At 42.5% G+C, this 12,766-nt stretch overlaps 1 protein-coding gene across 5 annotated transcripts in view; it reads right to left on the bottom strand.

The window, feature by feature from the left end:
- LOC115628188 (pantothenate kinase 3) overlaps positions 1 to 12,766 on the bottom strand; it is a 71,550-nt gene that overhangs the window by 20,612 nt on the left and 38,172 nt on the right. The window lies entirely within an intron of this gene.

Below are 12,766 nucleotides of genomic sequence, written 5' to 3'. Positions count from 1 at the left end.
ACGGTCAAGGCTTATCAAGTTACCGAGGAAAACTATCCAAAGGCACTGGCAGCTTTGAAGCGCGTTTACGGCAGCTGTCTTATCGTATTTGATAGCATTTGACCTTCCGAAAATGCAAAGCACGTCTGCTAGTTCTTTGCGTTCGTTGATTGATAACGTTCGCGCTAGCTACGAATCACTGCTATCCTTAGGCAATGACAAACAAATTTCTAACATCATGCTCATACATTTGGTCATGAGTAAAGTTGATCCCAATACTCGTTCAAAGTGGGAAGAGAGCCTCGACTATAGCCAACTACCGTCTCAATCCAATCCCAAGCCAATAATTTGTGGCGCAAGCTGAAACGCCAGCTCAAACTTCGGCTGTTAATGACGCCACGAGCGTTTCTGACCAAGTCATATTGGCTACGGCAGTGGTCCGTGTAATGATCGTGTAATCGGGCCCCTACCAATTTGCTAGGGCTTTTCTCGACTCAAGGTCCCAAATTAATTTTATGACAGAGGAGCTACCCAAAACTTTGCAACTTAAAAAAGAGAAAAAAAAAAACATTGTGCCGACGTCAATTGCGTCTCGTAGTAGCAATTTTGACTTGATGACTGGAAGCTGGGCGTTGTCGGTCTGCTGACTCATCTGCACTTTGTTCTGCTTCACTAATTAGTTTGAATCAGAGTTTTCCGCTCGATAATGAACAAAGTTCCTTAGATGCATTAGTTCGCAAGTTCTGGGAGTTGGAAGAAGTCCCAACATTGACTGATTCACACCTATAAACTCCAGAACAAATACGTTGCGAGAAGTCATTTGCGATCACTCACTTGCCCTCGGGCCGTCTTAGTGTTGCGTTACCGTTTAAGTCCAGTCCGCAGTCACTTGGGAGCTCCTACGAAACAGCTAAAAGGCGCTTTTTAGCCTTAGATAAGAGATTGTCCAAGCAGCCAGACGTACAAGCCGTGTACATAAGTTTCATGACTGAATATATATCTATGGGACATATGAACGCAATCAAAAACACGGATCCGAGAGAGCCGCACTATTTTATTCCGTATCAGTACGTGCTAAGACGGCAAAGCACCTCAACAAAGTTGCGAGTTGTCTTCGACACGTCGAGCAAAACGTCGTCCCAAGTGTCGTTAAAGGACATACTCACAGTTGGACCAACTATCCAACCATACTTATATTCAACTTTGTTACGGTTCCGAATTCGACCGATTGCTTTGTCCGCTGACATTACCAAAAGGTATCGGCAGGTCGAAGTCATGGAAGCACAACGTGACTTCCAATTGATTATTTGGAGAAAAGATTCCGCAGAGCCACTTAAAATATACCTTCTAAACACCGTACCATATGGTACAGCTTCGGCACCGTTTTTGGCTATTCGATGCTGTTCGGCGCAGCGGCAGCACAGTCATCTAAATAGAATTAACATTTGCTAACATGTAACGTAAACTCATAACACATTATTGTTTGCATAAAACAACTGTAACATAATATCATGTAATTCGGCTGCTTGTGCAGCACTCTCTTACTCCAATTAACATTGAAATTTGCAACGCTCTCGCTCTCATTGCAGCGACTGATCTGGAAAGGCAGCCTGAAATGGTAGCGCGTGCGTTCGTCAAAGTCCAGTCTGTAATTGTAATTGTAATTGTCTCTTTGTACACGATTAATTCGATCTCGGATTTCGTTGTTGTTTTGGCGAAGCAAGACAATTGGTCTGAGCCACAGCCATAATAGTAGTTGCCAGTGCTTAGGCCAGTATTTACAATAAACACTATAACGTTGTTGTTGAAAGTCAACTTGTTTTATTTGTTGGAAAGCAAGTCTTGATTATAGAGTCAATACAGCTACCAAAAAATATTGGTCGCTCAACATTTGGAGGCCCCGGCGAGATCGAATTTCGTGTTTCGTTCGTTAACGGCCGAGCAAAAACAATTGCTTTTGGTTTACCGTTCGTTGTCGTTAGTGCCCGCGCAAAGACATAACGGTTTAGCGCTGTTTTAGCGCTTGTCAAAATGGTGGATGAAGCGCAAGTTGGGGTGTGTGGGATGCCCTTTTTGAAGCGCAAAGTATCTGCGTTTTCGCGTGCGTGAGAACATTCTACGCTTGGCCGTCTGGAAGAATCTGTAAGCCAAACCGTAAGCATGGCAATAGGTCCCGTCTGCCAGAAATAAAGCTTCCTGCATTTTCTGGTGGATATATGGACTTCATTGCAATGTCCAATTCAGCAATTACGGTCATGCCTGCTAGGCCCAGCTCTAGAAGCATTGAGATCGCTCGAATTCTATAGTGCCAATTATCGTGTGGCCCTGGATATTTTATATAAGCGCTTTAGTAACAAACGTCTTGTTTTCCAGACACACATAAAGGGGATTCTTGGGCTCAAGAGGGTAGATTCGTCGTACGCTGCAAAACTTCGTGAATTTTCGGGTAAGGTGACCAGTTAGGAAGAGGCAACATCAGTGGACCAGATACCGTCTGCCTCGGAGTTTTATGACTATTTGGAAAAGCGATGAAGAAGATTGGAAAACTTACAGCACGCCATGGCAATAGAAGACCAATACGTAGAGCAGTCAGGTGGGAAAACCTAACCAACTACTAACCACTGTAGAAAGGCTTTCGTTGCTGCCCGAACTAACCAAGATAGCTGTCTGTTTTGCGATGCAATTGGGCATGGAATTTACTCATGCAGTAGATTTGGAAATTTGTCTCCTCTGTGCCACAAGGAAGTAAAAAAGCTCGCTCTTTGCCACAACTGCCTAAAAAAGGGGCATCAAACTCGGTCTTCCAGCGGTGGCCACTGTCTCGCTTCGCCGGCTTATGATGCCAATTCTACAATTCAGCATCAAACGTCTACCTCTCTTGCTGCCCAGGTTCTCCAATCGAATGTTGTGCTCCTGGCTACAGTTATCGTTCTTGTTAAGAATTGCTGAAGCTCACTCGTTCCTTGTCGAACTTTATTGGATTCAGGTTCTCAACTGCATCTCGTCACTTCACGCTTTGCGCAGCAATTGGAGGAGGACGACGTTTACATTGATGTACGGCTGGATGAAGTAGTTCGCCGATTTTGGGAAACTGAAAGCTGTGAAGAAGCCGCAAAGAAGATATAGTGTGCGAGGAGCACTTTGTTAAAAACTTTCCTCGGTTACCTTCTAGTGAATACTCTGTTCTTCGGTTGCCTTTAAAGCACAATGCTGATCAACTGGGAGAATCGTATAGCCGTGCTTATCGTCGATTTCTCAGACTCGAGCACAAGTTTATGCGACATCCGCATCTTAAAAAACAATATTCCGCGTTCATCAGCGAGTATGCTAATTTGAAGCATATGTCTTGGGTCGGTCCCGCTGCCTTGTGCAAGTACTTTCTTCCGCATCACCGCGTCGTTAAGAAGGACACAACAACAAAACTTTTCAATGGCTTAGCTGAAACGTCTACTGGATATTCCCTAAATGATGTGATGATGGCAGGACCAACTATACAGCCAAAGCTATTTCATATTTTGCTTAGATTTCGGTCATGGTGGCTCTCACAGGAGACATTTTTGTTCGAGTAGACATTCCAGACAGGTATTTTCAATGTATATTGTGGAGAGATTCCCCTCAGAAGGACGGGGAAATTTTCAAATTAGATACCGTCACATATGGCGGCATCTTTCTTATCCATTCGTGCAATGCACCAGCTTGCTCTCGATGATCAGGACTCATTCCCTGTTACCTCAGCTGATTTGCAACAAGAGTTTTATGTGGACGATTTTATTTCTGGAGCCGGTATTCTGCTTTTTGGCAACTTTAAGCTGCGAAAATGCTGCTCTAGCCATCCAGAAGTCCTCAAGGAAGTAGATGAAGAAAACAAGGAAAAATATCTCACATTTGATGACGGCAGCAATAAATTGCTGCATCCGATCAATTGATGTTTTCTTTAGCACCTTCAGAAGCAATTCTGAAGCCTTGCAGACGCTCCGTGTTGTCTACTATAGCCCGTTTCTATGATCCGCTTGGACTTCTTGGGCCATTCATTACTAAATGCAAGATATTTCTTCAACAGCTCTGCAAGGACCAACTGTCTTGGAATGAGAGCTTGCCTTTTGAACGCAACACAACTAGGATTGAGCTAAGCAACTGCTTTCAAAACTTTCGTCGACTCTCGTTTCCCAGATTTGCTCTCAATGCCAGCGTGTACGCTGTCTCCAGAGGGCAAGCTTCTGCAAGTAATCTTCTATGCTCAAAATCTCGAGTTGCGCCGTTAAAGACGCTGTCTGTGCCAAAGCTCGAATTGAGTGGTGCTAAGCTGCTAGCTCAGCTCATGCATGAGATCCTGCACACAGGCATTTTCGTTGGCAAGTTTTATTGTCGGTGCGATTCCTCCGTGGCTCTTTCCTGGATCAGAGATGAACCTTACCGGTTCAACGTATTCGTGGCAAATCGCGTAGCAGCCATACAGGAGTTGACTGTCAATATGGAGTGGCATTATGTTCCTACAGCACTTAATCCAGCGGATATTCTGTCGAGAGGCGCGATTCCTGAAGCCCTAGCCCAATCTGAGCTCTGGTTGCATGGCCCTTCATATTTGTTGGCTGATCACGCCGACTGGCCAGTTTCCTGCCTCCACGAAAGGCAGGCACTTGAATTGCGGAAAAGTACACAAGCACACAAACTCTTTTGGTTCAATGCAGCGAACTTTTGACTACATTTACAAATTTATAAATCGCGTAAGACACCCTGGCCTTACTGTATCGGACGTGCATCATGGCACCCAGATCGTGCTTCGTATTGTGCAGTTGGCTGATCTATATGACGACGTTAAGGAGTTGCAGTCGAACGCCATGGTCAAAAAATCCAGCTCTATCGTTTCTCTCGGTCCGTTTGTTGACAGCAGTGGAGTGCTTCGTATTGGTGGATGGCTTGGAAATTCGTCGCTTGGATATGATGCTCGGCATCCTATCATTCTGCCTCGCCGTCATCCAATCACCCCGCATTCGCGCTCATTCACATGAAATGAACTTGCATGCCGGTCCTCGTTCTCTTCTTGCCAAAATTCGCCTTCAGTATTGGCCAATCGGCGGTCTACGAACGGTATAAAAGGCAGTTGGCAAGTGTGTGAAATGCTTCAGGGCCCGGCCAAGGCTTGTTGAGAATATTATGGCAGATCTTTCGAGAGAGCGTCTCGAGGCCGTTCGGCACAGTCACTAGAGTCGATTATTGTGGATCTTTCTTCTACAAATCAGATGTACGCACCGGGCCTCCTATCAAGTGCTATATAGCCGTGCACAAGTAAAGCGGTGCATTTAGAGCTGGTGAAAGATTTGTCGACAGCTACATTTCTCAGCACTCTGAAGCGTTTCACATCGACTCGTGGCAAGCCGAACCAAATTTGGTCTGAAAAAACTACCAATTTTGTCGGCGCAAAAAATGAATTAGTGGAATTGAAGCATCTCGTACTAAGAGATTTTCATATGGAAGCAGTTCATCAGTTTTGTGTCGCTGATGGCATAGATTGGCGTTTTATTCCCCCTCGCTCTCCTAACTTTGGTGGACTGTGGGAGTAGGCGGTGTAGATGGAGTAGCACCATTTTTACAGCAGCAGTTGCAATTGCCGCTATTATGTTTGTGCTTACGGCGGCGGCCGTCTCGTGACAGAAAGCCGATAGTCGATGCACATCTGCCAGACGCCCTTATTTTTGCGTACTCGAACGATAGGTGGGGTGTAAGCGCTCTCGGACCGCTCGATGTAGCACTTTGCTAACAGGTCATCGACTTCCTGGTTGATTAACGCCTCCATTGCGGGGTTCGGCGGGTAATATCGCTGCTTAATGGACCGCTCTTCCTTCACCGCATGCATCGCTGCCTACGAGACACCTGCGACGCTCTCAAAACAGACCAACTCCGCCTTGAGAAACATAACTCTTTCTGCCTGCTCCTCCGTCAAGTGGGCTGCTATTGGAGCCCCCACCAGAGCTGTCGTCACCAGTGTAGAATGTTTGGCGGTCTGGCGTCCCATGTTTACATGTTTCTGCCGCTCGCCCACGTCCCGCTGTTCCAATGTCTGGCCACCCACAAGCACCGCACTTACTATTTTAGCTTAGCTTTGTATTGCACAAATACTCACACACAAGACTTAAGATTTACTTTGTCCGCCTCGGCTCCTTCTGCCCGTTATATTTTTTACTTCGAACAAACCTCATATACCCTTGTTCATTTAATGTACAGGGTAAAAAAATGTGCGGACGAGAATACTGAATTTAAAAACCACTTTGTCATTCCTAAGAAATTTTATTGCCAAATGATGGTATTCAATTTCGAACGCCGTAGATGACGGACGTATTTTTATATCAATCCGCCGTGTGTTTAAAATATAGTGCAACTAACGCCAAATTAACCAAATTAATTCGCGGAAAGACGCTCCAGGCACCTATTCTCGCGTGCCCCATGTAAATTGATCATATATTATGATTAAATTTAAGAAAAACTAATTTCATCTAGTGACAAAATAGTTACCAACGAGTAAGAGCACAAGCTCTGCAAACAACAAAGAAAAAATGAGCCAAAATCGTGCTCGGCAGCAACAATAACAAGACGAACGTCGACTTTCGTCACTTCGTAACAACGCGTACTTTTCTATATGCGCACCCGATGTAACGCTACCAACAACAACGGCATTACTACAAGCTAATGCGGAAAGCGAACGCTCTCTCTCCCCTGCGATAATATGCTCACATCACAGCGATAATATGCCCAGCACATCGCAAAGTGGGTCATGGAGTGCTCAGTGCCCTTCTCTAGACCCCTACTGTCTTACCAACGAATTACTGATAACAACAACGACCAGTACAATGCCCCCGCTTACAACTGTGAATTTGACTTCGACAACGACAACAACAGCAGCCTCTCAGCGCTCGGTATTGTCAACTCACTGCGACCTCCCCATCTCCCAGCCGAAAAATACACAAAGCGCTAACGGAGCGTTAATTCAAACTGGGCTTGATCACTATGTGCAAATTAAACGAAAACTAAGCCCACACGCGACTAAGAAAAACAACGCATCCAAAATAACAAAAACAGCTAAAAACACTGTGCCGACTGAGGTGCTGAAAAACAATAGATTCGCGATTCTCAGTTTACCTGAAGAAGATAACGCCGAAACAGCTAAGGCCAAGCAACTAAATCCGGCTCCTATTTATGTGCGTCAGGCAAATTGTACAGAATTAGTTTAAAAACTCACTAATAAAATTGAACAAATTCTATGTTACGTCTATAAAAAGGGGTAGAATAAATAAAAATAAAATACAAGTCAATGACGAATATAACTATCGATCAGTGGCCAAATACCTCGACGGTGAAAAGATGAACTACTACACCTACCAACTTAAAAGTAGCAAGGGATTACAAGTGGAATCGAGCCAACAGTTCCAGTGAGCGAGATAAAAGATGGACTTAAATAAAGATAAGGGTTTTGAGGTCAAAATGGCCATGAACATAATAAACAGAAATAAAATTCCCCCTAACCAATGTTAAAAATAGAACTGACACCTGACTGTATGCCTATAAGTAAAAACGAAGTTCACCCAAATTACAAGCTGCAATATCTACTGCACCGTATAATTACCGTTGAGAAACCGCACAAACGAAATGGACCTGTCCAATGCACAAACTGCCAGCAATATGGACACACAAAAACCTACCATCAACTACCACCCCAGCAGTATCTTTTGATAAGGCGTTAAGTTACACCAACGAGTCGTACGCCTCAGCCTCTAAACAAACCACTGCAGGAATAATGTATCGCCACGCATCACAACAGGGGCCGGAAATTACTGCCCAACATACCACTGCAAATCCATCCCAATTGCCTAATGCAATTGAATCAATTCAGGCAACTCTAACAAATACAATGGTACCAATACAACAAGCTATGCAGAAAATTATGCGTAATCAAAATCCCTTCTGGAATTACTAATCGAACTGAAATATACTTTAATGGTTACACAAAAATATGATTCTGGAATACGAATGGCATTTCACTGCAGAAATGCGAGCTCTTGCAGTTCCTCAATCAACATGACATTGACGCCATGCTTATATCAGAGACTCACCTAACAAACAAAAATTATTTTCACCTCAATGGCTACAAATTCTATACGACCAATCATCCCGATGGTATGGCTCATGGAGGTACTGGCATCCTGATAAAGCGTCGCATCAGGCACTATCCATTGCCATCATCGCTACAACTTATCTACAGTCCGCAACTACTTACGCCGAGCCGCAGTATTCTGCCCGCCGCTTCTCCGTTTTTGAACAAGAATTTGTAAATTTCTTCAACCTACTAGGTGACCGCTTTATAACAGCTGGTGACTACAAAGCCAACACATTGGGGATCCCGACTCATCAAGCAGAAAGGAAAACAACTATATATCTCGGGCTGGCCTACATATTAGCCCACAGATCCAAAGAAGCAACCATACTTGATTGGAGCGCTCACACTTTCTAAATTCTAGAAAAACAAAATGAATTATAAATACAGGAAGTATGTAAGTTCCCATATTGATGGCTGCCCAAACATTAACTGTAAAGATGACATAGATACCTCAGTCGAAGCACTAGTGTCTGTAGTGTCATGGAACAACTCTCCCCAAACAGCAAGCGCTTCCCACTGTGGAAAGCTAAATCAGGCGTATGTTTACCAATCGGGAGTGAATCACCATTACGTAAACAAAGAGGAAAGTGGGCTCATAGCAACGAAAAGAAGGCAAATGTATTTGCCGCCCATTTAGAAAAAGAATTCAAACCACATGCAGCAACAAATAGCTTTGTGCCACTAACGAACCATTTTGAATCTTCCTCTAAAATGATCATTGAATTGCCGAGCTGTGCATTATATTTTCTGACCATCAGAAAATCCAGGTTTAATAAAAAGTCTACTGGAGTAGGAAGGTAATCGAAGGTTAGAATCCCAGTTAAGACCACGAAGAACAAAAAGTAGAAATTGTTTTTGGGCCGACTCAATGCGATCCTGATGCAATTTATACTGAGGACACCAAACACATGTGCAGTATTCTAGCACTGGCCGTACTAGAGAACTGTAAAGTAGCTTGATGGTGTAGGGGTCGTTAAATTCTCTGGACCATCGTTTAATTCAACCAAGAACACCCTTAACTTTTGTTAACGATAGTGGATTTGGGAGCTAAAAGAACTCCCAGATTTTCAACTGTAGATATACGTTGCAATGGTATATTGTCACTCCGATTTTAAAAAAATCCATGCTGAGCAGGGAAGATTACAGACTTGCAATAATGCTGTAAAGAAGAAATAATTATTTTTTCAAATAAATTAGGAATGGCAGACAGTTTAGCAATGCCTCTACAGTTGGAAATGTCTGACTTACAGCACTTACAGACTTACAGCCCTTTTTAAACGATTCTTTTCAAGAAGCAGGAAAGATTCCGTTCTCAAGGGACAGATTAAAAAGCTTAAGCAACGGTTTGCAAAGGGAAGTACTACACTCTTTGAGCACACAACTAGGAATTTTGTCAGGCCCATGAGAGAATGAAGCTTGCAACACTCAAGATAATTTGTGTAACACTGGATTTTAAAAGAAGAAAATTAGGCATTAAGCATAATAAAATCACATTTTCGAAAGCATTTGCGAGGCATGTTACACTCAGAAGACCATGCACTAGATCTAGAAAAGGGAAGACAAATTTCTAGAGTAGGATGATATATATCTTCAAGTGTTAAAGAAGAATATCTAGAAACAACAACATTAGTGACATCATTAACAAACACCAAATCGAGATATCTATGAAGGTGGATTAATTTGAACTTAAGAGAGTTCAAGAAGCCAATCTAAAAAGTCATGCTGTGACGAAGGAATAAGGTGAGGGCAACTATTAAAGAATGACCAAGAAATGCTTGGTAAATTAAAATCACCCATCATAACAATCAAGTCATTATCATGCAGGCGGGAACATACTTCTCTGATACAAGTAATAAGAAATGAATATCAGAAGAAGGAGGAATATAGGAGCAAGTGATATATAGCGCTCGAGAAGCTGTTGAAAATAAATTCTAGGTCTTTCCGGTATATTAACGTGGACAATTTCCGACTGGATGGTTTTAACTGCAATCAGTACACCACCCCCACGGCGAACAGGTCTATCACATCTATATTTTATAAAGCTATTCGACAAATTTCAATGTCGGATTTGGTAGGATTTAATCACGTCTCAGACAATGCAATTATGTCAAATTCAAACGAAAAGCGATTCCTACATAAAGCAGTAAGTTTAAACAAAGAGATTTAGGAAAAATTCTAGTTTTTTGGACAATTGTTAGTAGGCGGTATTGAAGAACTAATTGGTAGGGACACCGAAATTGTAAAGTGCGTTTATTCTTTTTGAACTCATGAACTATCATATGCGGTGGCCAACATTTTGGGTCACAAATAGTTTGAAAAGCTTCAAACGGAACACTTATCTTGAAAGAAGCAATATCTCGGGGTACAATTAAATTTCGAAATGGAAAAGCTAGCAGAAGATTTTCTAGTGATGTAAGCTGCGATAGACTCATAGCTAGTATCAGCAGACAGCCTTAAAATAAATACTTGCTTCCGAGTCGCTACGACTGCAAGGGAAGGTTAAAGCAGTATTGACCATTACATCAGAGGGCATTTCGCATTGATTCCTTTGAACGCGAGAAACAGGCTCAGATGGTTTATGAGTCGCCGCTGCTGCTTCGCTGCGTGCCGGTGGCACAAAAATAGGGGTCGCTAAAACGGTAATCGGCGAGGGTAAAGGGGAAGTATCAAATAAAATAGCTGGAGAGGGTCACAGAGACAGCATTGGAGAGCAATCAATGTTTTGATGGGAGAGGAGCAAGCTATTGAGGCTACAAAGAGGGCGCAACGGAAGGGACATTTAAAAATTGATTCTCAAAACCTCCTTTTAGGTGGAGAGTCAAAGCAAGCAACTTAGCTCATGAGTAAAAATCACTCGCCAACTGCTTAATTAACTTGTACAGCTTTGCAAAATGATTTCTCCCGTTATTGTACATCCGCGAGAATTCAAATTGAATATCAATGCACTTAGGACAAGACCATTTTACACCGCCACAGCCTTATTTGGGCTTGGCGATGATCTTATCATGGTCCCTCCCACTGAGACCAGCACACGTGCATCATATTGTCACACAACCAGCAGCTTATGAACTGCAATTGGTCACAATCCAGAGTATCTATATATGCGCAAGACTTCTTGTAGCATGACATACAAGGTGCGTTCCAAAGTAAACAGGACTTTTTGAATCTAGCGGCCCCTGGTGGCGCTGTCTATATGTGGACTAGTGCGTTAGAATCTGCTATCTTTATCGATTATCCAGTGAGAATTTCATAACATTTCATCGATTGGAAGTGAAGTTATTGCGTTTTAAGTGTCAGTATGTTTGTGTTATCGGTGCGAAAATGAGCTTCGAACAAAGAGCCAAAACATTAAATTTTAAAATTGGTAAAACTTTTACCAAAACGTTTCAATTGATGGAACAAGTTTATGGCGATGATTGCCTATCCCGTAGCAGAGTGCACGAGTGGTTTCAACGTTTTCAAAGTGGTCTTGAGGACCACTCGTTCGACATGCTTTTGGATCGTGCAAAAAGCTGTTTTGAAGCAGAAGGAGACTATTTTGAATAAAATAAATTGATTTTGTTGTTTTTTTTTTTTTTAAAGTCCTGTTTACTTTGGAACACACCTTGTATTAGCCACAACAAGTTTTCTAGGGTTAGAAATAAGTAAACGAAAAATTAGAGTGCGCGAGCGCAATGCACAAACAACAAAACGGTAGAAATAAAAAGAACCGTACTGCTGAGCGACGCTACGACAAAGCTCTAACACAAACTTGTGATAGCAGGATGCAAAAGAAAAAATGCACTGAAACACACGCACACAAATCTATTGAAACAGGACAGCAGGCAGAAAAGCAAAATAAAGATGCACTAACAACAAACACAGCAACAGATGACAAAAATATAAAATTATAGATTTGATACTTAACTCTGCATAAGTTATCACGCCAAGCACAAAAAACAAGATTTGTATGCAACAATTATAAATTTAAGTTCAAAAAGAACAACCAAAAATAAATAAAAATGCGGAGGAGAAAAAAACGCGTCTTATAGAACACAAGAGAAAGCTCTCTATGTGCAGCTAATTTAAACGTGGACGCACTAGCTCAAAAGATTAGAAACATTCGGGGCGCTAAAAAGTGTAAAAATCATACAAATGGATGTGGACGACCGACAAATCATAATAAGAGAGACAGCTGAGATCACTAAGATGTCTACAGACCGCGTTTGCTATGTTTTGAACAACTAACTTGATATGACTAATCTCTCGCCTCGTTGGGTGCCGCGTTTGCTCACTCTCGATCGAAATCGTGTTTCAACAGGATAATGCGCCATCCCATACATTGGCATCTCTGGGAGAAGTGTTGACTTAGGACATTATTTTTTTAAGCTGTCAATTAACAACTGTATCCTTATCAGCCCCCTGTGTGTTGGCGGGGTTTAGAATATCATCACAGTACGTCAACGATTGTCGTATGACGTGACTAAAGTAGACACCTGGTTAGCACGGATAGTGCTATCAGGCAAAATGGTGAGGGCTCACCGAGTCCTGCTTATATTGTTTGGGTTTACTTAGGCGGTATGGGTTTAAGTTTCGCTACTACGGGTTTTAGTATTCAGAATACTAAATTGAGGTTGGTAGGGTATTAGGGCATTAGTT

Source organism: Scaptodrosophila lebanonensis, unplaced genomic scaffold, assembly GCF_003285725.1.
Source record: "Scaptodrosophila lebanonensis strain 11010-0011.00,11010-0021.00 unplaced genomic scaffold, SlebRS2 tig00000110-arrow-arrow-pilon, whole genome shotgun sequence".
Classification (NCBI taxonomy): Eukaryota; Metazoa; Arthropoda; class Insecta; order Diptera; family Drosophilidae; genus Scaptodrosophila; species Scaptodrosophila lebanonensis.
The sequence above is the reverse complement of the archived record's forward strand: the minus strand, read 5'-3'. Positions and strand labels throughout refer to the sequence as shown.